This window comes from Artemia sp. Qi Xiang Cuo, chromosome 8 (genome assembly GCF_049724085.1).
Source record: "Artemia sp. Qi Xiang Cuo chromosome 8, ASM4972408v1, whole genome shotgun sequence".
NCBI lineage: Eukaryota > Metazoa > Arthropoda > Branchiopoda > Anostraca > Artemiidae > Artemia > Artemia sp. Qi Xiang Cuo.
Window position 1 is genome coordinate 33,733,119 of NC_142801.1, and position 25,162 is coordinate 33,758,280.

The 25,162-nt window shown below is 37.5% G+C and overlaps 1 protein-coding gene across 1 annotated transcript in view; it reads right to left on the reverse strand.

Moving 5' to 3' along the window:
- The window catches only part of RyR (Ryanodine receptor), a 602,377-nt gene that overhangs the window by 552,132 nt on the left and 25,083 nt on the right, over positions 1–25,162 (reverse strand).

Consider the following 25,162-nt stretch of genomic DNA (forward strand, 5'->3'; position numbering starts at 1 on the left):
GTAGTGGGGGCAAGCACTACGGGCGGCACACCCGGCGGAAAAACAACCTTCAATTGCAATATTTCTGGGTAAGAATTGTAATATTTAAAGTATTGATGCTTTGGCAAGGGGCGGCAAAGTCTACATTTGCTCCCCCCTCCCCTGAGATAAACCTAACTCCAGCTCTTATTTTACATCACACTTAAGACGAACAGGAATATTCTTAGGGAACAAATGAAACTCAAAATGAACAAAATCTAACTGAAGATGCGTAGTAACTGATGTTAAGCCACTGGAAAACCTGGTAAAGAGCCCAATTCATTCGATTAAACAGATACTAAGTATTCATCTACATTGCCTTTTTAGCATATCTGAAAAAATTTTGTCCTTTACATAAAGATTTTTCAAGGAAGGTTTTGCAAGGAAAATTTATGAGCACTATTAAAGGTAAGATGAGCAAAAGTGCAATAGTATATCAATTCGAACGGAATGTGAACAGAAATATACAGAAATGGCTTTGCATGGAACGGGAAAGATTCTAAACAAAAAAAAATCTAAATATTGTGACAATGTTTTTGATCGACCTTTTTGCCGTATTTTTTTTTTAAGAGTCGTTTTCCAAACAATTCAATGAAACGCAGATAGGATACTTTAAACCACATGAATCGAAAGTCGTCACCTGATTCTACTTTGAGACAATGTGCAAATGTCTAACTTTCTTCTGAAAAATAGCCGTTGGTATGGGTGAGAGGGATTGCAAAAACATGCAGCAGAAGTTTGAAGCCTACAGGTGAAAGAAAAAACTTTCCTACCGTTCTGCTGACGAGTTGGCAGTGGAGGTCGTATTGGAGGGCCAATTGCCTATTTTTTGGCCCTAATAAAACATGCTGAAAATCTTTACTTGATTGTGACTCAAGCAAGGTCTATCATGCTCTTCCTTTGTGCTATGAAGCTGAAGGAAGAATGGGCAGGTGGTTGTTGGAGGGGTTATTTCCTACTTTTTTACACTTTTAAAGTCGCTGCACGATTCCGCTTAAAACATTGTGTAAGAAACGTGACTATCTGGTACAAAAATGGGACATAGGGATAGGAGCAGGTGGGGGTGGGGTCTTGGAGAGGCCAGATTGGAATTTCGATGATACAAATTGAAAATTGTCCAATAATTTTTCTCAGGAAAGATTCCAATTACCTATCTCTTTGCCAGAATCTGGCAATGGAAGGATTGTTAGAGGGGCCACAGGTCAACTTAGGGGTTCTAATAATAAAGACCGACACCCTTGCGTTTCCTTCCATAACTCTCGCAAAAAATTGCCAAAAGTCTATCTTTCTACTAAAACAGCTTGGAGCGTGGGGAGTATCGATGGCTACGCTGAATGAGCCTCTCTCCCCCAAGAAACCATGGACCATTGACCATCACGATCCAGTGGCTAAAATGCTTCAAGCTTGTGTAGTTTTGGTGAATCTCTGGACGAAGGATTTGCGGCGTTGAAGGTGACTTGGTCTCAGATAACGCCTACGTCTATGAACATTCGATCTCTTTGTTCTCTTTGCCCAAAATACTTGCCATAGGAGTTTCAAGAGGTTCAGAGTATTTTTTCAAAAGGCTAAGCCTCTCAATAACACCATTATAATGCCCTACTGGTCCGAGGTACTTGTTCTGTATGTTTGGAATCAATCACTGGAAAAAAACCTGCCTGTTTTTCTGCTGAAAAGAACGTGTTGGGATAGGGTTTTTGTGGATGGAGAGGGCTGTAAAAGTATGCCATTGGTCCATATTGGACTTTAATCTTTTAGTTTGAAAGTTCAAGCTGGATTTTGTTTCAAAAAACGCTGTAAAATACAAGCCACTCTGCTAAAAGCGGACGGAGAAATGGGTAGAGTATGTTGAAGAGACAACAGGGCCACATTGGTTCTCAAATAACAGAGATTGGAACCGTTGAATAGCTTCAATTTGAACTATATGCAAAGCGTTTTTCACATAAAAGTAACAAGGGGAGTAGGGCTTACGGGGAGAGGCATCGGATCGCTCCGGTCCTCCGTAAATTAAATTAAAATTGCTGCATGATTCTGGTTCAGAAAAGATAAAATATTAGACATTGCTTTTCTGCTACTAGTTTAGTGGTGGATAAGGTGTAAATTTAGATAGACACGGGACCACCTTGTTGCTCCGAAAATCCATATTGAAAATCCTTACATAATTATCATCAAATAAGATGCAAACTGTGCGTCTTTTTATCCAAAGTTGTTGATTCCCCGAACTATGAAACTTTAGGCTGCTACTGGTTGGACCATAAAGGTCAGCAATCTAACATTTGAGGGGTCTCCTTGGATATTCATATCTGGCTGGCCCATTCCAAATGGATATTAGCATTTTTTTAAACTGTAATTGAGGACTAACTCATTGCAAAAAGCAAGCCAAGTCATGTCTCATTGCACAAAATCAGCTAACTTCTGCCTATGTATTAAAGGTAGCTAATTTCAAATTGTGGAATTTTGCCGCATTTTTTTTTTACTCTTTTTTGCCTAAAAATGAGCTAAGTCCCAAGTTAATGAATTTTATGGTATTGTTTTAAAAAGATTTAGGGCCAAAACAAATGAAATGAGTAGTGTCTTATATAAAGGTACAGAACTAGATGGTATAAAGCGACCAATCCCTTTATATTATGGACCTATAAAGTGACCGAGCATGTTATATTTGGAACTATGGACGAGATTGTGTGATGCAATCAGACGGGTTTCTGAGCCAACACCTTTCAGTGCCAAAACTTTTGATCATCACATTACGTATTCAAAAGGTTTAGTGAGCCTTCTGTAAAAAAATACTGGTTTCAGTCTTAGGGTAAGAAAATCATGTTTTTCGTATAAATAATGTTTTTACTAAAGATACATCCAAGCCGAGCATGTTTCTGACTCAAAAATTGTCAAACAGAAATAACCTCTAGGCTAAAGATATCCTCCCTCTTGTCTAGAATTGATTGGCGTATGGTGTTAAATCAGTTACCCAAAAAAACTATGTTAGCGAAAAAGGGTATAGCATTTGCGAATTAGACTGTATGAACGATCTTAATTGTTGATTGAATAATAGGGGTGTGAATGTTCCTAATTAGTGATTGGATCGTATGAAGATGGTAAAAAAGGGTTAAACTGATTAGCACTTAGGGTAAACCCGAAAGGGTGTTAACTCATAGCTTATTCATTATAAATTTGGAATAGCACCAATCTATGGGAATGGTTAAAGATGATAAAATGACCCTGTGAGTTGACCTAGCTTTAGTTCACCGATGTGTTCTGTATAATACACAAGTACCGTTTGAACAGTGTTGTCAATATAAAATATGATCTAACGTTATAGTATACTAAAAAGTTGATACTAATACAGATGTAGATGTCATGAAAAGACTTTTAATAATGAAATTCAGAACAACCCTTAGAAATCCATGCAAATCAAGTAGTGAGGTATATATGAGTATGAACCGTCTAGGATCATAAGCACCAATCACCCTAACCACCAGGGAGCTCAACCTCTAAAGCTCATTTATCTTCAACCTCCAAGGGACTCCTCCCCCCAACTTTTTGCATTCGGGTATTAACATTCAACGGAAGATAAAAGGAAGACAGGCATACTTTTCTACTAATATCATAAACCATATCTTGTCTACGTGCCGGGACTGTTACCTGTGTAAACATAATGTGATAATAGACAGTGAAACTGCAAGAAAAATAAAAAGGGTATTGGCAGAAAATATCACTAAGGAATATAAAGATGAATCGATGAAAAACAAAGTGCCAGCAAACGACACTACCATTGATCAAACAATCAATGAACCAAATAATAGCAAAGATGAAATGCATATTGAACATGTGGATGACCCCCCAGTAAAAATGTGTTCAAATTTAGTGTTATTGTAGCATTGAATGCTGACAAGGGGAAGTGTTTGAACTATGAAAAAAGTACAAGTGGTAGCACTATCGGAAACGTATGCGTGCGTTGTCATGACAGTAAGGAATTAAATTTCTTTGGAGTACCCAAGAATTTCAATTATACACATTCTGCATATGCGAAAGTATCATTTCCAGAGAAGTTAGTACTCAAAGAGAATGCCAACATAAAAATAATCGTCGATGATAGAGGACAACTCCTTGCTAATGGTTCTGGTAACATGTTACCCGTTGATAGATCTTATTGCCATCTTTCCGGTGAAAATATTCGAATGAAAGCAAAGGGGAAAAGAAACGCCTAATCTTCTACTAATATCATAAACCATATCTTGTCTACATGCCGGAACTGTTACCTGTGTAAAAATAATGTTGTAATAGACAGTGAAATTGCCGGAAAAATAAAAAGGGCATTGGTAGAAAATATCACTAAGGAATATAAAGATGAATCGATGAAAAAAAAGTGCCAGCAACGTTACTAACATCATTGATCAACCCGTCATTGTACCAAATAATACCGAGGACGAAACGGATATTGAGCCTGTCGATGACACACCAGTAAAAATGTTGTATGACTCAAAATGGAATAATGATTATTCTACTGATTACAAGCTAAGAGATGACAATAGCTACAGCATCAAGAGAGAACATGGTGAACTATTTTATGGAGAAAATTCAAAATTTTCAAAGTAGTTCATTGATATTACTAATGTATAATATTGTATCAACCATATATTTATATTAATATTCTAAATGTCATTATTTCATTAAAAATATGTTATCTATTACTTGGTTGTATTCCCATTATTTCTAGGGTAAGCTAAGACAGACACTGATAGAAGCAAATACCCACCCAGATTCACAAGCAAAGAGAGTGAGAGAGTCAAAAACGCATACAAATACATAGATTTAGACATACAAACCGACAAAGACAGGCATGGGGAGAAGCAAACATCAGTCTAGACACATAGGCAAAGAGAGTGAGAGAGAAAAAAACACATGCAAACATATAGATTCAGAAATACAAACCAAAAAATACATGCATTGAGATAAGCAATCACCCGCCCAGACACATAAGCAAAGGAGGTGAGAAAGACAAAAATACATACAAATATATAGATTCAGACATACAAACCGAGAAAGACAGGCACGGGGAGAAGCAAACATCCGCCTAGACAAACAGGGAAAGAGAGTGAGAGAGAGGAAAACACAGGCAAATATATAGATTTTGACATACAAACCAACAAAGACAGGCATTGATATAAGCAAACACCCGCCCAGAAACACAAGCAAAGGAAGTGAGAGAGACAAAAACAGAAACAAATATATAGATTCAGACATACAAACCGAGAAAGACAGGCACTGAGATATGCAAACACCAGCCCAGACACACACAGGCAAAGAGAGTGAGAGACACATACAAATACATAGATTCACACATACAAACCGAGAAAGACAGACATACAAACCAACAAAGAGATACACTAGGACATGCAAAAGCAAACATAGACAAAATAATACAATGAGTTTAAATTACACACCTATACGTCGAGTTATACACACAAACCGTAGAAGACTGGAACTGCAAGAACCTGCACAAGAAACAAATAAAAACAAGTAAGAGACACATATGATCACATAGAGTGAAGCACACAAAACAACAAAGAAAGACATACAAACAAAAACATCAAAACAATAGGACATGCAAACCGAAACCCAGACAAAAAGACAAAGAGAGTGTGAAAAACATACAAATACATAGATTCAGACATACAAACCAAGAAAGACAGGCAGTGGGACTAGCAAACTCCAGCCCAAACACACAAGCAAAACGAGTGAGAGACACATACAAATACATATATTCAGACATACAAACCGAGAAAGACAGGCACGGGGATAAGCAAACACCTGCCCAGACACACACAGGCAAAGAGAGTTAGAAACACATACAAATACATAGATTCAGACATACAAACCGAGAAAGACATGCACTGGAATAAGCAAACACCCGCCCAAACACACAAGCAAAGAGAGTGAGAGACACATACAAATATATAGATTCAGAAATACAAACCGAAAGAGACAGGCACTAGGATAAGCAAACACATGCCCGCACAAACTGGCAAAAAGAGTGAGAAACACATACAAATACCTAGATTCAGACACACAAACAAAGAAAGATATGTACTGGAATAAGCAAACACCCGCCCAGACACACAAGCAAAAAGAGTGAGAGACACATACAAATACATAAATTCACACATACAAACCAAGAAAGACAGACATACAAACCAACAAAGACAAACACTAGGAACTTGCAAGCGCCAACCCAGAAAAACAGACAAAGAGAGTGTGAAAAACATACAAATACATATATTTAGCCATACAAACCGAGAAAGACAGGCAGTGGGATAAGCAAATACCCGCCCAGACACACAAGCAAAAAGCGTGAGAGACACACACAAATACATAGATTCAGACATACAAACCGAGAAAGACAGGCAGTGGGACAAGCAAACACCTGCACAGATACACATAGGCAAAGAAAGTTAGTAACACACACAAAAATATAGATTCAGATATAAAAACAGTAAAAGACATGCATTGGGATAAGCAAACACCCGCCCAGACATACAAGCAAAAAGAGTGAGATACACATACAAATATATAGATTCAGAAACACAAACCGAGAAAGACAGACACTTCTGACATACAAACCAACAAAGAGAAAAACTGGTACTAGCAAACACCAACACTGAGAAACAAACAAAGAGAGTGAGTGATATACACAAGTACAAAGCTTCAGATATAAAAACTGACAAACACAGGCACTGGAACATGCAAACACCTTCCCAAACATACACATCAAAAAGAGTGAGAGACATATACAAATACATAGATTCAGACACGCAAACCGAGAAAGACAGACACTTCTGACATACAAACCAACAAAGACAAACACTTGGACTTGCAAACACCAAACCAAAGCAAACACATGCCCGCATACACTGGCAAAGAGAGTGAGAAACACATACAAATACGTGAGTTCAGACAGACAAACCGAGAAAGACATGCACTGGAATTAGAAAAAATCTACAATGACATACATGAAAAAAGAGTTAGAGGAAAATACAAATACATAGAGTCAGTTCTATGAGACGACAAAGACAGACACTTCAGACTCACAAATCAAAAGATAAAAACACTTGGACTCGCAAACTCCAACCCAGACAAACACACAAAGAGAGTGTGAAACACATACAAACACAAAGATTCAGATATACAAACTGAGAAAAACATGCAGTGGAATAAGCAAGAGCATGCCCTAAAACACAATCAAAACGAGTAAGTGATACCTAAAAACAAATAGATTGAGACCCATGAAGCGACAGATACAGAAATTTCACATATGCAAACCTTTAAGGACAAACACTAGGACTTGCAAAGACTAAACCGGACAAACAAACAAAGAGAGTGTGAAACACATACAAATACATAGATTTAGACATACAAACCGAGAAAGACATGCACCGGAATAAGCAAACACCCGCCCAAACACACAAGCAAAAAAAGTGAGAGACACATACAAATAAATAGATTCAGAAATACAAACCAACAAAGACAGGCACTGGGATAAGCAAACACATGCCCCCACACACTGGCAAAGAGAGTGTCAAACACATACAAATACTTAAAATCAGACAACTAAACCGCGAAATACATGCACTGGAACAAGCAAACATCCGCCCAGACATACAAGCAAAAAAGAATAAAAGACACATACAAATACATAGATTCACGCATACAATCCGAGAAAGACAGACACTTCAGACATACAAAACCAACAAAGACAAACACTGGGACTTGCAAACACCAAGCCAGACAAACAAACAAAGAGAGTGTGAAACACAGACAAATACATAGATTCAGACACACAAACTATGGTATACAGGCTATGGGACATGACAACAACCACCCAAGCACACAAGCAAAAGAGTGAGCAGTCTCTGCAATCATACAGTTTTCGGAGTGAAGTGTAAAAGAGACATACATTTCAGACACAAAAACAATCGGAGGAAAACACTGTTACATGCAAACACCAACCCAGACAAACAGACAAAGAGAGTGCGAAACACATACAAATATGTGTTGACATACAAACAGGAAGTGGGACAAGCAAACACCCCGCCCAAACACACAAGCAAAAAGAGTGAGAGACACATAAAAATACATAGATTCAGACATATAAACCGAGAAAGACAGGCACTGGGATAAGCAAACACCTGCCCAGACACACACAGACAAAGAGAGTGAGAAACACATACAAATACATAGATTCAGACATACAAACCGAGAAAGACGTGCACTGCAATAAGCAAACGCCCGCCCAGACACACAGTCAAAGAGAGTGAGAGACAAATACAAATGAATAGATTCAGACATACAAACAGATAAAGATAGGCACTTTAGACATACAAACCAATAAAGACAGTAAACCAACAAACAAACCAACAACAAAAATAGCTTCTTTTCGTTTTAAAGGTTAATTTAGACTAGGTTACGTGCACGCAAGTAATCGGTTTCTCGGTTTCTCGATCACTCCAGAAATGCCCACTTTCGTAGAAATAATTTCCTGGAAATCAAAACATGTGGAAAAAAGCCCCTGGGTAATTCCTCCGGAACATCTCCACATGAAAAATTTGCAAAGAGAAAGTCAGACAATTAAAAAGAATTTTGCATTGTAATTCTGTCAAATCCACCCGGTGTAACATTTCCCCTGGAATATTGGTGCTTGTCTCTTAAACGAAACACACCCAAGAAGTGAAGCTAGTTTTATACTAATGAAATATGCCAAAATTGTTTTGCCAAAATTGCCAAAATGATTATCATCATGTTTTGGCAAAACACGATGATAATATGATATTTTAGAAAGAAAATTATGGAAACTACGACAAAGAATTATGAAAAAGCAGGCCGCCTCTATAAGGTATCACCTCTATACATTATATGTTTAATTAAAATATAGCTACATAGTTGTTTTTCTCACTCAATAACCAAATCATAAACCTATTCCTATGAGGCAAATCGGTTACTGTTAGATATTACGCGTCGTAATTCTTGAATGTGTTTCATTTAACAGACAAGTATCGGAATATTTAACCCACAGTAATGTCCCTCCCCAAGGAAGATTACCCCTAATGAAATCCAGCTTAAGCACCCCTCTCCCCCAAATAATGTCTGTATACCTCCCAATTAGTGTACGTAGAAATGGGCAAATTTCATAGCTTACAGGCCTCTCCCCACGGACTGTGGGGGGGGGGTCATTTTAAACCTAAAGACATTATTATTCGATTTTTTAACTATACTCAGCAAAATGGCTATCTCAAAATTTTAAATAGATAATTTTGGGAAAAGTGGGCGTAGGAGGCGGCCCAAATACCCTTCAATCTTTTGGTCACTTAAAAAGGGCACTAGAACTTTTAATTTTCGTTCGAATGCACCCTCTCCCGATCTTCTAGGACCATTATTATGATATAATCACCCCTGGAAAAAAAGAGAAATAAACACGCATCCGTGATCTGTCTTCTGGCAAAAATACAAAATTCCACATTTTTGCAGATAGAAGCTTGAAACTTCTACAGTGGGGTTCTCAGGTATGCTGAATCTGATGATGTTATTTTCACTAAGGGAGTGTTTTCCCCCTATTTCAAAAATCATGCACTTTGCTCTTAATCTCGTAACTTTTGATGGGTAACACTGAACTAGATAAATCTTATATATTTGGAATCAAAATAACAAGCTAATCCTTTTGATGCATTTGTTGTTATTAAAATTCCGTTTCTAGAGTTTTGGTGACTATTTAGCCCAATTGTTCCTTACTTACAGTTCGTTACCACGAACTGTTTGAAAAATGTTGATTTTTTTTTGTCATAAGGATGATCACGGATGTGTCTTTTTTTCCCGGGATGTTTGTATCGAACCATTAGTCCTAGGACATTGGGAAAGGGCTCTTTTGAACGGAAATTAAAATTTCTAGTCCTCTTTTTATGTGATCAAAAGAATTGGAGGACAACCAGCCTCCCCCCCACACGTCCCTTTTTCCTCAAAAATTTGTCGATTAAAATTTTGAGATATTTGTTGAGCTATTTGTTCAGCATAGTTGAAAGGTTCCAAAACTATACGCACATAAAAGCGGTATCAACCTATACTCGTTTTCTATGGTTATCAGTTTTAATAAGCAGTACTAGGAAACACAACATCACTTTATGAGAGGAATTTGAGACATAAAATGACATTCAGTCTATCCTGGAAATGTATACCCCCAATACCCTTATTCACACAAGAAAATCTTTTGTGTAATTTTTCCCGGAGAATTTTTTCCAGCTCTCCATCTAAGAAATGGGGAAAAAACCTAAAGTACAGAGTAATTACTAGGACACCAGTGACAACTTTGTAAATGACCTATTTATATTTTCATGGGAAAAATTGCACGCCGTTCACAAATTTTGATATATATCAGTAGTATCCATCTTTTGAATTCTATGGCCCCTCCGTACCAAACAGGTTGTGTGTGTACTTTCAAGTAATTGGGTTACCAGGGTCATTTGCCTATTACAATGAGCTCTACATGGCTTGGCAGACATGTTTTTTTTTATTATGACATCGATTTTTTGAGTGTCAGTCGATTAGAGAAAGTAATCCGTGGTCATTCATCTGTAAGTTGATTAGTAGGTTTTTTTTTTTTAAACTTTGCTAATAGGTTTTTAAACCTATTACTACGAACTCTACATGCATTCCATTTTTGGAACTAGGAGCGAGATTGTGTGATGCTATAAGACTGGTTTCGTTTCATGGGTTCATTAATAGAAGGACTAATGTTTTTGAAAAGGGTAATTACTTCTTTAGTTTACGAGATTTGCGAATTTTTTGCGAAAAGATATTTGCGTAAAGGTTTTGCGATAGTTAAGAATGCCTCACGGGTAATTAAAGAACGGGATGCTTGCATCAACAATACAAAGAATAAGCTCAGATACTTAATAGATTTGACGCTTACAAGAGACATTGCTAGAAAGTATTCAATAGCTTAATTGAAAAGTAACGACAGAATGACATTGTGACTTGACCTAGCTTTACCTCGTCGATGTGCTCTGTATAATACATAAGTAACGTTTGAAAAATATTGTCAATTTAAAAAGAAAGGTCTGAAATGTGTTTTGTGGGGGTTGGGTTGCTTGGCGGGGTGAGCTGCATGTGGTTTCAGTTAAAGGGGTTACAGTTGCACGGGGGGTGTCGGTTATACACGGGTTCAGTTACAAGGGGGATTCAGTTGCACGGGGGTTGAGTTAAATGGGAATTGAGTTCCACGAGAGTAGTGCTTTGTCGTGGTTTAGCCGTGAGGTCCCTTACCACAACCCCAAAGGGCTCCGATGCCCCCCCCCCCCACCCCCCAGGGACCCCCCCGTCCGCAAACGGTCTCTAGGCCCCCAAAGGAGCCGGGGTTTACCTTGTAACTTTTACATTCTCTTAATTTTCAAAGTTCCGTTTGAAGGACTCAGTTGTTTTAAGCCAGTGTAATTTTTTCTTTACATGGTGTTCGTTCAAAAAAGCGAGAATTTCTGTTAAATAAATAATTCTTATATTTTTTCCGTTCAATTGAAGGCGAGTATTTCTGTTAAATAAATAATTGTTATACCTTTTAAAACGACTTCACGGGGTTTGAGGGGGCTCTGTTGTTTTAAGCCGTTTGATTTTTTCCAAACCCAAAATGCATTTTTGTTACATGCTAAATTTTGCCTTTTTTTCAAGGAAGCGGATACGTGCAATAACCCCCATTCTGAAAAGAAAGCAAGATGGAGCGAAGGTGTATGTGTGTACACACACAAGTACACACATGTACACACATGTATACACATTGCTAGAAGGTATTCAATAGCTTAATTGAAAAGTAACGATAGAATGACATTGTAACTTGACATAGCTTTACCTCGCTAATGTGGTCTGTATAATACATAAGTAACGTTTGAAAAGTATTTTCAATTTAAAAAGAAATGGCTGAAAAGTGTTTTGAGGGGGATGGGTTGCATGGAGGGTTGAGTTGCACGAGGGTTCAGTTAAAGGGGATAAAGTTGCACGGGGGTTACGGTTATACAGGAGTTCAGTTACAAGGGGGAGTCAGTTGCACGGGGGTTGAGTTAAATGGGAATTGAGTTCCACGAGAGTAGTGCTTTGTCGTGGTTTAGCCGTGAGGTCCCTTACCACAACCCCAAAGGGCTCTGTTCCCCCCCCCCCCACCCTGCAGGCACCCCCCGGGCCTCAAAGGGTCGCGAGGCTACCCAAGGGGCCGGGGTTTACCGTGTAACGTTTAAATTCTATTGATTTTCAAAGTTCTGTTTGAAGGACTCTGTTGTTTTACGGGGGTTCAGTTAAAGGGGATACTGTTGCACGGGGGTTTCGGTTATACAGGGGTTCAGTTACAAGGGGGATTCAGTTGCACGGGGGTTGAGTTAAATGGGAATTGAGTTCCACGAGAGTAGTGCTTTGTCGTGGTTTAGCCGTGAGGTCCCTTACCACAACCCCAAAGGGCTCCGATCCCCCCACCCCAACCCCGAAGGAACCCCCCCAGTCCTCAAAGGTTCTCTAGGCTCCCAAAGGGGCCGTGGTTTACCAAACGAAAATTTTTATTTTTAATGCTTTGAAAAATCTTTTTTTTCAATTGAAAATTTTCGTTAAAAATTGTGAAAAAAAAGCCAACTTCACAATAAAGAGTAAGGAGTTAAGGATGAGACAGACTTTTGATTTTTTACATAATTAAATAAATAAAAACGGGGGTTCAGTTGTACAGGGTTTCGGTTATACAGGGGTTCAGTTAAAGAGGTCTCACTTGCACGAAGGTTCAGATGCATGGGGATTCACTTGCTTGGGGTTCAGTTACACGGGGATTCAGTTACAATGGAACCCACACAAAAAAACAATGGGGGCACACACAAAAGCCAAATTAGCCCAGTGGCCTACGAGAAATCAGAGGTTGCATGGGGGGTTGACTGGCACGGGGGTTCAGTTAAAGGGGGTACAGTTACACAGGGGTGGAGTTAACTTGGGTTGAGGGGCTCGCGTGTGCAGTATCACGAGAATACAGTAGACCGGGGGGGGTCAGTTGTACAGGGTTTTGATTATACAGAGGTTCAGTTACATGGAGGATAGATTGACATTTTAAAAGATGATTTAAAAGATGATTTTAGAAGATGAAACTCTGTGGTCGTTATAATACACAAGTTCCATTTTAACAGTGTTGTGAGGTCTCCTACCCCAACCCCAAAGGGTTCCGGTCCTCCTATCCCCAACCCTGAAGGAAGCCAGCGGTCCTCAAAGGCCCCCCAAGCTCCCAAAGGACCACCCAGCCCTCAAGGTCTCCCTCAGACCCTCAAAGGCCCTCCCCGGGGCCCGAGTCTTTCGTAGATGAATGTTGTCTGAAACTTACGTTTCGGGGGTATGGGTTGCTATTTTTGACTTTTCGGAGTTGGATTTCTTAGTCTTTCATAGGTATGTGTTGTCTGAAACCTATGATTTGGGATGGATGGTTTGCTATTTTTGACTTTTCTGAGCTGGATTTCTTACCCTTTTCATAGGTGTGTGTGTTGTCGGAAAATTATGATTTGGGATGTGTAGTTTGCAAGTTGGACTTTTCAGAGCTAGATTTCTTAGTCTTTCGTTGTTGTGTGTTGTCTGAAATCTATGATTTGGGATGTGTGGGTTGCTTTTTTTTACTTTTCTGAGCTTTAGCCTAATTGCGTAGCTACTAAAGGAACATTTTTGTTGTATCTATTGGTATCAATATTCCGTTTTTTAGAGTTTAAGTTACTATTGAGCCTTACGTGCCTGAAATCATGAATTAGAATATTTAATTAGCTGTTTGGGTTTTCAGACAAAGTTTTTTAGATGTTCATGGGTGTTAGGTTCCTGGAGGGGTTTTATGACTCCTCCCTCCAATGAATTCAGTTGGTTTTAGGACTCATCCCCCTAGCCATAACTCTATTCAACCTTGAGCGAAGATATAAAAGTTTGATGAAGTATTTTTCTACTTAACAACTACATTAATAACTTCCAAGATGATAGGACTGTATGACACAGAATTTATCAGTTACCGAGAGTTCAATGACTCCTCCCCGCAATGACTTCCAGGGATTTTATGACTCCTCCCCACAATGAATTCAGATGGTTTTAGGACTCACCCCTCCAAGCCATAACTCCATTCAATCTTGAGCGAAGATATAAAAGTATGATGAAGTATTTTTCTACTTAACAACTACATTAATAACTTCCAAGATGATAGAACTGTATGACACAGAATTTATCGGCTTAAAAAATCATCTTGTGATGTTATATTTAAATGTGCTTATTTATTATTGTCTATGGAAATCGAAGAAATTGACTGTTATCATTGGATAATGAACTATAACATGTTTGAGTACGATAAAAGCTTGTTGAGTACTACATTACGTCATATAAACAGACTGGGATTTTACGATAGAGTAATTACACCATTTAATAATGCTGGTCGGGAACTGAGAGATGTTCAGGAGGAAGTCGGTGAAATTTGCAGCTTTTTCGGGGTTGAAGCGCTCTACGTAAAGGGCAATGTACCTACAGATAAAGTTTTAATTCAAAAGTAAGACCCTAGGATTCCACTTTTCAATCTAGAAGAGTTTAAGTGTCCTAAATTTGAAGGGGGTTATCACCGTCCTGAAGACGAGGTTAGGTTCTTCGCACAGTGGATACCTAAGAACATACCCGATCGTGATAAATCCATAAGACATGGTAAAAACTATTCTATATCATGGGACCATCGTTTGTGGATGTATAAGAGTGAACTCTAAGTACTATTTTTTATGTAAACATTTGTTGTTGTGTTTTTTTTCTAAAAAAAAATCTGTTAATACGTTTAAGCAATAAATATCTTAAGCTTAACCCGTCTTTATTCTTTAGCATAGTTCTATTTTAAGCAAGTACAATTTCTTCCTTGAAATCAACTATTGGATACAAAATACTGAAATTTCATTCAGGAAATTATGAAGGAATTGTAAATAGGCAACACACTCACTCTTGAGGTCACCTCTTGTACACCCAATACAGAAATTTCATTAAAGAAATGATAAAAAACTTGTAAGTAAGTAGCAAATTCTTTCTTGAATTCACCTGCTGGATAAACAAAAAAAATATTTCGTTCGAGAAATTATCAGAAAATTCTAAGTAAGTAACAAATTCCTAATTGTTTTCATAACTTAGATATAGAATGTAGAAATTTAATTCAAGAAATTATGAAAATATTTGTAAGTAAGTAACAAACTCTTTATTGATTTCACCTCTTGGATATACAGTACAGATACTTCATTCAAGAAATTATCAGTCGTTTTATTCCGTGTGATTTTTTTTTTACATGGTGTTCGTTCAAAAAGCGAGGATTTCTGGTTAAAAAATAATTATTATATTTTTTCTATTAAATTGAAAACGAAGATTTCTGTTAAATAAATAATTGTTATGCCTTTTAAAATAGCTTTACGGGTTTTGAGGGGCTCTGTCGTTTTATTCCATGTGATTTTTTATTTACATGGTGTTCGTTCAAAAAGCGAGGATAATAAATAATTGTTATACCTTTTAAAATATCCTTACGGGGTTTGAGGGGCTCTGTCGTTTTATTCCGTGTGATTTTTTCTTTACATGGTGTTCGTTCAAAAAGCGAGGATTTATGTTAAATAAATAATTCTTATATTTTTTTTACGTTCAATAGAAAGCGAGGATTTCTTTTAAATAAAAAATTTTTATACATTGATTTTGTCAATGCTATCCCAAGTATCTGTCAATAGATGTCGATATAGAATTTATTCATTCTTATACCTAGATTTTCTCTATGTTAACCTATCTATCCAATATATGATGTATGTAAATCCGTTTCTTACATTTCCGATGTTTTAATAGACATTCTAAACGTTCGATATGCTAGCTTACTCTAAAAATAATGAACACATAACAATGTAAGGTATAATATATTTTTAATGAAATAATGTCGTGTAGAATTGAACAACTTTGGACATTTTGAATCTGTTCCATAAAATGCTTCACCATGAACTCTCTTGATAGTATAGCTATTGTCTTCTCTTAGTTCGTAATCAGTAGAATAATCGTTATTCCATTTTGAATCATACACAATTTTTACAGGTGTGTCATCGACAGGCTCAATATGCTTTTCGTCTTTGGTATTATTTGGTTCACTGACTGTTTGATCAATGGTATTAACGTTTGCTGGTACTTTGTTTTTCATCGATTCATATTTATATTCCTTAGTGATATTTTCAGCCAATGCCCTTTTTATTTTTCTGGCAATTTCACTGTCTATTATCACATTATTTTTACACAGGTAACAATTCTGGCACGTAGAGAGGATATGGTTTATGATATTAGTAGAAGAGTAGGCCTTTCTTTTCATCTTTGCTTTCGTTTGAATGCTAATACCCGAAAGCTGACGATATGATTTAACACTGGGTAACATGTTACCACAAGCACTAGCAAGAAGATGCCCCTCTTTATCAACTATTATTTTTATGTTGGCATTCTCTTTGAGTGTAATCATCTCCGGAGATCTCAATCTCGCATATCCACCATCATAAGAGTTGAATTTTTTGGTACTCCAAAGAAATTCAATTCCTTACTGTCATGACAACGCACGCATACGTTTCCGATAGTACTACCACTTGTAATTATTTCATAGTTTAAATACTTCTCCTTGTCAGCATTCAATGCTAGAATAACATTATAATGTGAACACACTTTCTTAAAATGCTCCATCTTCACTTTTTTAGAGATATTAATTATGTGTTTATCGTTCCACTGTGTAAAAAATACTGATTTAATACATGCAATAAACTAGGAAGTGTCGATAACCGGCCATAGAGCAATAGTGGGAAAGCCACATCGTGTCTCAGGGACAAGCATAGAGTACAATTCATTCAAGAAATTATGAAAATATTTGTAAGTAAGTAATAAACGCGTTTTGAAACTACATACTATTTGCATGCCTTTCCTTGGCACCTTTCCAAACGAGCGGGGATCCCCCACAGGTTCCTACACATTGCAAAAAGTGAGCAGTACGAAAAATTGGCACCTTTACAAACGAGCGGGGATTCACCACTGGTTCCTAAACATTGCAAAAAGTGAGCAGTACGAACACTCCACGCTTTCAACCAGACTGGTTTTTTAAGGATCAATCAGGAGAGACAAGCCAAGTCGACATAGCGTTATTTCATTTTATAAGGTTAATTTAGACTAGGTTACGTGCGCGCACGTAACCTCGTCTAAATTAACCTTAAAAAAATGAAATAAAGCTATGTCGACTTTGCATGTCTCTTCTGATTGGTCCCTAAAAAACCAGTCTGGTTGAAAACGTGGAGTTTTCGTACTGCTCACTTTTTGCAATGTGTAGGAACCAGTGGGGAATCCCCTCTCGTTTGGAAAGGTGTCTAGTTTTCGTATTGCTCACTTTTTGCAATGTGTAGGAACCAGTGGGGGATCTCTACTCGTTTGGAAAGGTGCCAAGGAAAGACATGCAAATAGTATGTAGTTTCAATGCGTGTTTATTACTTACTTACCAATATTTTCATAATTTCTTGAATGAATTGTACTCTATGCTTGTCCCTGAGACACGATGTGGCTTTCCCACTATTGCTCTATGGCCGGTTATCGACACTACCTAGTTTATTGCATGTATTAAATCAGTACTTTTTACATAGTGGACCGATAAACACATAACTAATATCTCTAAAAGAGTGAAGATGAAGCATTTTAAGAAAACGTGTTCACATGATAGTGTTATTTTTGTATTGAATGCTGACATGGAGAAGTATTTGAAATTTGAATTAAGTACAAGTGGTAGTACTATCGGAAACGTATGCGTGCGTTGTCATGACAGTAAGGAATTGAATTTCTTTGGAGTACCAAAAAAATTCAACTCTTATGATGGTGGATATGCGAGATTGAGATCTCCGGAGATGATTACACTCAAAGAGAATGCCAACATAAAAATAATAGTTGATAAAGAGGGGCATCTTCTTGCTAGTGCTTGTGGTAACATGTTACCCAGTGTTAAATCATATCGTCAGCTTTCGGGTATTAGCATTCAAACGAAAGCAAAGATGAAAAGAAAGGCCTACTCTTCTACTAATATCATAAACCATATCCTGTCTACGTGCCGGAACTGTCACTGTGTAAAAATAGTGTGATAATAGACAGTGAAATTGCTAGAAAAATAAAAAGGGCATTGGTTGAAAATATCACTAAGGAATATAAAGATGAATCGATGAAAAACAAAGTACCAGCAAACGTTACTGCCATTGATCAAACAGTCAATGAATCAAATAATACCAAAGACGAAAAGTATATTGACCCTGTCGATGACACACCTATAAAAATTGTGTTTGAGTCAAAATGGAATAATGATTATTCTACTGATTACGAACTAAGAGAAGACAATAGCTATACTATCAAGAGAGTTCATGGTGAACCATTTTATGGAACAGATTCAAAATGTCTAAAGTTGTTCAATTCTACACGACATTACTTCATTAAAAATATATTATACTTTACATTGTTATGTGTTCATTATTTTTAGAGTAAGCTAGCATATCGAACGTTTAGAATGTCTATTAAAACATCGAATAGGTAAGAAACGGATTTACATACATCATATATTGGATAGATATGTTAACATAGAGAAAATCTAGGTATAAGAATGAATAAATTCTCTATCGACATCTATTGACAGATACTTGGGATAGCATTGACAAAATCAATGTATAACAATTATTTATTTAACAGAAATCCTCGCTTTCAATTGAACGGAAAAAAAATATAAGAATTATTTATTTAACAGAAATCCTCGCTTTTTGAACGAACACCATGTAAAGAAAAAATAACACGTAATAAAACGACAGAGCCCCTCAAACCCCTTAATTCTATTTTAAAAGTTATAAAAATTATTTATTATCCTCACTTTTTGAACGAACACAATGTAAAGAAAAAATCACATGGAATAAAACGACAGAGCCCCTCAAAAACCGTAAAGCTATTTTAAAAGGTATAACAATTATTTATTTAAAAGAAATCCACTATTTTTTAACTAACACCATGTAAAAAAAAACAATCACCCGTAATAAAACGACTGATAATTTCTTGAATGAAGTATCTGTACTGTATATCCAAGAGGTGAAATCAATAAAGAGTTTTTTACTTACTTACAAATATTTTCATAATTTCTTGAATTAAATTTCTACATCCTATATCTAAGTCATGAAAACAATTAAGAGTTTGTTACTTAATTAGAATTTTCTCATAATTTCTTGAACGAAATGTCTTTTTTGTTTATCCAGCAGGTGAATTCAAGAAAGAATTTGCTACTTACTTACAATTTTTTCATAATTTCTTTAATGAAATTTCTGTATTGGGTGTACAAGAGGTGACCTCAAGAGTGAGTGTGTTGCCTATTTACAATTCCTTCATAATTTCCTGAATGAAATTTCAGTATTGTGTATCCAATAGTTGATTTCAAGAAAGAAATTGTACTTGCTTACAATAGAACTATTCTAAAGAATAAAGACGGGTTAAGCTTAAGATATTTATTGCTTAAACGTATTAACAGATTTTTTTTGAGAAAAAAAAACACAACAACAAATGTTTACATAAAAAATAGTACTTAGAGTTCACTCTTAAACATCCACAAACGATGGTCCCATGATATAGAATAGTTTTTACCATGTCTTATGGATTTATCACGATCGGGTATGTTCTTAGGTATCCACTGTGCGAAGAACCTAACCTCGTCTTCAGGACGGTGATAACACCCTTCAAATTTATGACACTTAAACTCTTCTAGATTGAAAAGTGGAATCCTAGGGTCACACTTTTGAATTAAAACTTTATCTGTAGGTACATTGCCCCTTACGTAGAGCGCTTCAACCCCGAAAAAGCTGCAAATTTCACTGACTTCCTCCTGAACATCTCTCAGTTCCCGACCAGCATTATTAAATGGTGTAATTACTCTATCGTAAAATCCTAGTCTGTTTATATGACGTGATGTAGTACTCCACAAGCTTTTATCATACTCAAACATGTTATAGTTCACTATCCAATGATAACAGTTAATTTCTTCGCGTTCCATAGACAATAATAAAAATGCAAATTCAAATATAACACCACAAGATGATTTTTTCAAACTGATAAATTCTGTGTGATACAGTCCTATCATCTTGGAAGTTATTAATGTAGTTGTTAAGCAGAAAAATACTTCATCAAACTTTTATTTCTTCGCTCAAGGTTCAATGGAGTTATGGCTAGGGGGATGAGTCCTAAAAATATCTGAATTCATTGTGTGGAGGAGTCATAAAACCCTAGGAAGTCATAGCGGGGAGGAGTCATTTAACTATCGGTAACTGATAAATTCTGTGTCATACAGTCCTATCATCTTGGAAGTTATTAATGTAGTTGTTAAGTAGAAAAATACTTCATCAAACTTTTATATCTTCGCTCAAGTTTGAATGGAGTTATGGCTAGGGGGGATGAGTCTTAAAACCATCTAAATTCATTGTGGGGAGGAGTCATAAAACCCCTGGAAGTCATTGCGGGGAGGAGTCATTGAACTCTCGGTAACTGATAAATTCTGTGTCATACTGTCCCATCATCTTGGAAGTTATTAAGGTAGTTGTTAAATAGAAAAATACTTCATCAAACTTTTATATCTTCGCTCAAGGTTGAATGGAGTTATGGCTAGGGGGCTGAGTCCTAAAACCATCTGAATTCATTGGAGCGAGGAGTCATAAAACCCCTCCAGGAACCAACACTCATGAACATCTAAAAAACTATGTCTGAAAACCCAAACAGCTAATTAAATATTCTAATTCATGATTTCAGGCACGTAAGGCTCAATAGTAACTTAAACTCTAAAAAACGGAATATTGATACCAATAGATACAACCAAAATGTTCCTTTAGTAGCTACGCAATTAGGCTAAAGCTCAGAAAAGTAAAAAAAAGCAACCCACACATCCCAAATCATAGATTTCAGACAACACACAACAACGAAAGACTAAGAAATCTAGCTCTGAAAAGTCCAACTTGCAAACTACACATCCCAAATCATAATTTTCCGACAACACACACACCTATGAAAGGGGTAAGAAATCCAGCTCAGAAAAGTAAAAAATAGCAAACCATCCATCCCAAATCATAGGTTTCAGACAACACATACCTATGAAAGACTAAGAAATCCAACTCCGAAAAGTCAAAAATAGCAACCCATACACCCCGAAACATAAGTTTCAGACAACATTCATCTACGAAAGACGTGGGCCCCGGGGAGGGCCTTTGAGGGTCTGAGGGAGCCCTTGAGGGCTGGGTGGTCCTTTGGGAGCTTGGGGGACCTTTGAGGACCGCTGGCTTCCTTCAGGGTTGGGGTAGGAGGACCGGAACCCTTTGGGGTTGGGGTAGGAGACCTCACAACACTGTTCAAATGGAACTTGTGTATTATAACGACCACAGAGTTTCATCTTCTAAAATCATCTTTTAAATCATCTTTTAAAGTGTCACTATACCCTCCATGTAACTGAACCCCTGTATAACCGAAACCCTGTACAACTGAACCCCCCCGTGCTACTGAAGTCTCGTGATACTGAACCCTCGTGCAACTCAACCCAATTTAACTAAACTCCCGTGTAACTGTACCCCCTTTAACTGAACCCCCGTGCAAGTCAACCCCCCATGCAACCCATGATTTCTCATAGGCCACTGGGATAATTTGGCTTTTGTGTGTGCTCCCATTGTTTTTTTGTGTGGGTTCCATTGTAACTGAATCCCCGTGTAACTGAACCCCAAGCAAGTGAATCCCCATGCATCTGAACCTTCGTGCAAGTGAGACCTCTTTAACTGAACCCCTGTATAACCGAAACCCTGTACAACTGAACCCCCGTTTTTATTTATTTAATTATTTAAAAGAACAAACGTCTGTCTCATCTTTAACTCGTGACACATTATCGCGAGGTTGGCTTTTTTTCAAAATTTTTAAAGGAAATTTTCAATTGAAAAAAAAAAGATTTATAAACGCATTAAAAAAAAAACTTTCGTTTGGTAAACCACGGCCCCTTTGGGAGCCTAGAGAACCTTTGAGGACTGTGGGGGGGGGGCCCGGGGGGGGTGGGGTGGGGGCATCGGAGCCCTTTGGGGTTGTGGTAAGGGACCTCACGGCTAAACCACGACAAAGCACTACTCTCGTGGAACTCAATTCCCATTTAACTCAACCCCCGTGCAACTGAATCCCCCTTGTAACTGAACCCCTGTATAACCGAAACCCCCGTGCAACAGTATCCCCTTTAACTGAACCCCCGTAAAAAAACATAGTCCTTCAATCGGAAATTTTAAATCAAGAGAATTTAAAAGTTAAATGGTAACCCACGGCCCCTTTGGGTGCCTAGTTACCTTTTGAGGACCGGGGGGTTCCTGCGGGGTTGGGGTGGGGGGATCGGAGCCCTTTGGGGTTGTGGTAAGGGACCTCACGGCTAAACCACGACAAAGCACTACTCTCGTGGAACTCAATTCCCATTTAACTCAACCCCCGTGCAACTGAATCCCCCTTGTAACTGAACTCCTGTATAACCGAAACCCCCGTGCAACTGTATCCCCTTTAACTGAACCCTCGTGCAACTCAACCCTCCATGCAACCCATCCCCCTCAAAACACTTTTCAGCCATTTCTTTTTAAATTGACAAAACTTTTCAAACGTTACTTATGTATTATACAGACCACATCGGCGAGGTAAAGCTAGGTCAAGTCACAATGTCATTCTATCGTTACTGTTCAATTAAGCTATTGAATACCTTCTAGCAATGTGTATACATGTGTGTACATGTGTGTACTTGTGTGTACACACATACACCTTCGCTCCATCTTGCTTTATTTTCAGAAGGGGGGCTATTGCACTTATCCGCTTCATTGAAAAAAAGGGGCACAATTTATCATATAACAAAAAAGCATTTTGGGTTTGGAAAAAATCAAACGGCTTAAAACAACAGAGCCCCCTCAAACCCCGTGAAGTCATTTTAAAAGGTATAACAATTATTTATTTAACAGAAATACTCGCCTTCAATTGAACTGAAAAAATATAAGAATTATTTATTTAACAGAAATTCTCGCTTTTTTGAACGAACACCATGTAAAGAAAAAATTACACTGGCTTAAAACAACAGAGTGCTTCAAACGGAACTTTGAAAATCAAGAGAATGTAAAAGTTACAAGGTAGACCACGGCCCCTTTGGGAGCCTAGAGAACCTTTGAGGACCGGGGGTTCCTTCGGGGTGGGGGGGGGGGGATCGGAGCTCTTTGGGGTTGTGGTAAGGGACCTCACGGCTAAACCACGACAAAGCACTACTCTCGTGGAACTCAATTCCCATTTAACTCAACCCCCGTGCAACTGAATCCCCCTTGTAACTGAACCCCTGTATAACCGACACCCCACGGGCAACTGTATCCCCGTTAACTGACCCCGCGTGCAACACAACCCTCCAAGCAACCCATCCCCCACAAAACACATTTCAGCCATTTCTTTTTAAATTGACAATATTTTTCAAACGTTACTTATGTATTATACAGAGCACATCGACGAGGTAAAGCTAGGTCAAGTCACAATGTCATTCTATCGTTACTTTTCAATTAAGCTATTGAATACTTTCTAGCAATGTCTCTTGTAAGCGTCAAATCTATTAAGTATCTGAGCTTATTCTTTGTATTGTTGATGCAAGCATCCCGTTCTTTAATTACCCGTGAGGTATTCTTAACCATCGCAATACCTTTACGCAAATATCTTTTCGCAAAAAATTCGCAAATCTCGTAAACTAAAGAAGTAATTACCCTTTTCAAAAACATTAGTCCTTCTATTAATGAACCCATGAAACGAAACCAGTCTTATAGCATCACACAATCTCGCTCCTAGTTCCAAAAATGGAATGCATGTAGCGTTCGTAGTAATAGGTTTAAAAACCTATTAGCCAAGTTTAAAAAAAAAAAACTACTAATCAACTTACAGATGAATGACCACGGATTTAACCGCCAACTTTCTCTAATCGACTGACACACAAAAAATCGAGGTCATAATAAAAAAAACATGTCTGCCAAGCCATGTAGAGCTCATTGTAATAGGCAAATGACCCTGGTAACCCAATTACTTGAAAGTACACACACAACCTGTTTGGTACGGAGGGGCCATAGAATTCAAAAGATGGATACTACTGATATCGGTCATATTGTTTCTCTAAAAAAATCCAAAGAAAATGAGTTTTTCCCAATATATTTCCGTTTATTTTGGACAATCAACTAAAAAATCTTTTTCCACAAAATAATTTTTTCAAGGAAAAGTAAAGAACTCCATTAAACCCAAAATGAGCAAAATTAGAAGCAAATAATCTACCAAGCATAAAACTACCACAAATCAGCATCAATAAATAGATACCCAAAACGAACAGAAATTGCAACAAATAGCCGTGTCAAATTCAAAATGTGCAGAAATTGACATGATCAGGGCTCACAACCCCTATGCCTACTCAAGGCCAAAACATAATTATTGCACTTTACTGAAAAAAAATTAATATTTTCTCTTTTGTAACTTTAATAAATAAAAAATTGTTAAGACGTTAAAGAATAAATATGAGCAAACGCATATAAAGCTGACAGTGCACATTCATTTGTACTTTCAGTATAGTGCAAATTATTTTCTGTTTGTTCTGTGAAGTGCATGTTTGAATTCTTTGCCTTTGTATTGGGTTGCTTAGAGAATTTTATGTAGCTTTTAAAGCTGACAAACCCCTGTTTTATCGCCTGAAACTAGAGACTGAATCTCTTATCAAGGAACTGTCTATGAGCTTCATGAAAAAGGACTACGTGAAGTCCACGGATGCATTTCAGCTCAATGTGAATGACCCAAGCGTTCACCTTACCCTCGAAAGTATTTGTTTAGCTACAAATGGGCAGGACTCTCTCTTGACACTAAAATCAGATCAAGGTGTGCCCCATGACGCAGTTGAAAAGATCCTCAGAGCTGCACAGTCTTTTTACATTGTAGCTGATCAGCAGATCCAAACTCGATTTTGCTTCGATGATGATATTTACAAATATGCAGAAATGGTTGACCCTGTATCAGCTCAGTCACTACGGCCCGATTC